At 44.3% G+C, this 2,976-nt stretch overlaps 1 pseudogene; it reads left to right on the top strand.

The window, feature by feature from the left end:
• The first annotated feature begins 460 nt into the window (after positions 1-460).
• On the top strand, positions 461-2,024 carry LOC126495255 (RNA-binding protein FUS-like; annotated as a pseudogene).
• Positions 2,025-2,976: the final 952 nt, after the last annotated feature.

Below are 2,976 nucleotides of genomic sequence, written 5' to 3' on the forward strand. Positions count from 1 at the left end.
TTCATCGCCTGATGAAGGTTAATATTCAGGAGGATGCCTATAGGTTTTTCTTTGGGTTCTCTTTCTTCTTTAGCTTCTCTAGGATCACTAGTTATAGGCTCAATGTCCTTTATTTATGGCTAGAAACCAAATATGAGTGAGTACATCCCATGTTCCTCTTTTTGGGTCTGGCTTACCTCACTCAGGATAGTGTTTTCTATTTCCATCCTGACATCTCTGTTTTAAGTTTGGCCAAGCACCTTGATCCCATTTTTCTGAGGCACTGTTTGTTGTCTACAAGACCTTTTACAATTTGAACAAATGATATAAAATATTTTTGGTAACTCTTACCAAACATGTGAAAGACCTGTATGACAAGAACTTTAAATCTTTAAAGAAATAAATAGAATCAGTCCTCGCGGCGTCCTTCGCAGTCGTCTGGAACTCGGTTGCTTGGCTGCCTGTGTGCGCGTGCACGGACATGGCTTCAAACGACTATACACAAGCAACTCAAAGCTATGGGGCCTATCCTACCCAGCCTGGGCAGGGCTACTCCCAACAGAGCAATTAACTCTATGGCCAGCAGAGTTACAGTGCTTATAGCCAATCAGCTGTCACTTCAGTATACGGCCAGAGCAGCTATGGCTCTTCTTATGGACAGACCCAAAACACAGGTTATGGCACTCAATCAGCCATAGTTCCACTGGAGGTTATGGCAGCAGCCAGAGTTCCCAATCTTCTTATGGGCAGCAGTCCTCCTACCTTGGCTATGGCTAACAGTCAGCTCCTAGCAGCACCTCGGGAAGTTATGGTGGCAGTTCTCAGAGCAGCAGCTATGGGCAGCCCCATGGTGGAGGCTATGGCCAACAGTCTGCCTATGGTGGATAGCAACAAAGCTATGAACAACAACAAAGCTCCTATAACCCACCTCAGGGTTATGGACAACAGAACCAGTGCAACAGCAGCAGTGGTGGTGGTGGAGGCAACTATAGCCAAGATCAGTTCTCCATGAGTGGTGGTGGCGGCAGTGGCTACGGGGAGGCCAGCAGGACCGTGGGCGCCGTGGCAGAGGCAGTGGAGGTGGTTACAACCGAAGCAGTGGTGGCTATGAACCCAGAGGCCGTGGAGGTGGCCGAGAAGGCAGAGGCGGCATGGGCGGAAGTGACTGTGGTGGCTTCAATAAATTTGGTGGCCCTCAGGATCAAGGATCACGCCATGATTCTGAACAGGATAATTCAGAGAACAACACCATCTTTGTGCAAGGCCTGGGCGAGAGTGTTACAATAGAATCTGTGGCTGATTACTTCAAGCAGATTGAAATTATTAAGACAAATAAAAAAAAACTGGACAGCCTATGATTAATTTGTATACGGACAGGGAAACTGGCAAGCTGAAGGGTGAGGCAACAGTCTTATTTGATGACCCACCTTCTGCTAAAGCAGCTATCAATTGTTTTGATGGTAAAGAATTCTCTGGGAATCCTATTAAGGCTTCATTTGCTACCCGCCGAGCTGACTTCAATCAGGGGTGGTGGAAATGGTCATGGAGGCCGAGGGCGAGGAGGACCCATGGGCTGTGGAGGCTACGGAGGAAGTGGCAGTGGTGGCGGTGACCGCGGAGGATTCCCCAGTGGAAGTGGTGGAGGTGGTGGACAGCAACGAGCTGGGGATTGGAAGATACATGTGAGAATATGAACTTCTCTTGGAGAAATGAATCCCACCAGTGTAAGGCCCCTAAGCCAGATGGCCCAGGAGGGGGACCAGGAGGCTCTCATATGGGGGGTAACTATGGAGATTATCGCTGTGGCAGAGGAGGCTATAATTGGGGTGGCTACCGGGACCAAGGCAGGGACCGCGGGGGCTTCCGAGGGGACCGGGGTGGTGGGGACAGAGACGGTTTTGGCCCTGGCAAGATGGACTCTAGGGGTGAGCACAGATAGGATCGCAGGAAGAGGCCATATTAGCTTGGCTTCTGAAGTTCTGGAACAGCTCTTCTTCCTGTACCCAGTGTTACCCTTGTTATTTTGTAAACTTTCAGTTCAGAATTGCCCATGGATTTTTTTTTGTATGTGTGTATGTGTCAGACAAACGTAATTGTAACCATATCTCTGTTTCCCATTAAAAACCCATCATTTTAGTAAAAAAAAGAGAAAGAAATAGAAGATATCAGAAAATGGAAAGTTCTCCCATGCTCATGGATAGGTAGGATTAATATAGTAATATCTTACCAAAAGCAATCTATATATTTAATGCAATCCCCAACAAAATCCCCACACAATTCTTCACAGACTTCTAAGAACAATAGTGAACATCATATTGAAAAACATAAACCCAGAATAGCTAAAAATATGTGCAACAGAGGAACTCCTAGAGACATCACCATCCCTGACTTCAAGCTTTAATTTAGAGCTCTAGTAATGAAACAGCTTTGTTTTGGCATAACAACAAACACATGGATCAATGGAATCAAATCATAAATCCTTACATAAATCCACACAGCTATGGATTTCTGATTTTTGATGAAGAAATCAAAACTGTACAATAGAAAGAAGAAAAAACATATTAAACAAATGGTGCTTGTATAACTGGATATCAGTATGTAGAAGAATGCAATTAGATCCATATCCATTGCCCTGTGAAAACTCAATTCCAAGTGGATCAAAGACCTCAAAATCAATCCAGTTACACTGAACTGGATAGAAGAGAAAGTGGAAAGTAACTTTGAATGCCTTGCCACAGGAGACATCTTCTTGAATACAATACCAGTAACACAGACACTGAGAGCAACAATTAATAAACTGGATTTCCTGAAATTGAAAAGTTTCTGAAAGACAAAAGATGTGGTCCAAAGACAACATGAAAGCCTACATAATGGGAAAAGATTTTCACCAACTCTACATCTCACAGAGGGCATATCTCTAAAATATATAAATACTTCAAGAAACTAGACATCAAAATACCGAATAATCCAATTAAAAATGGGTTATATATCGAAACA

The sequence above is a fragment of the Alexandromys fortis genome, unplaced genomic scaffold (assembly GCF_014885135.2).
Source record: "Alexandromys fortis isolate MF-2015 unplaced genomic scaffold, M_Fortis_MF-2015_v1.1 scaffold_436, whole genome shotgun sequence".
Lineage (NCBI taxonomy): Eukaryota > Metazoa > Chordata > Mammalia > Rodentia > Cricetidae > Alexandromys > Alexandromys fortis.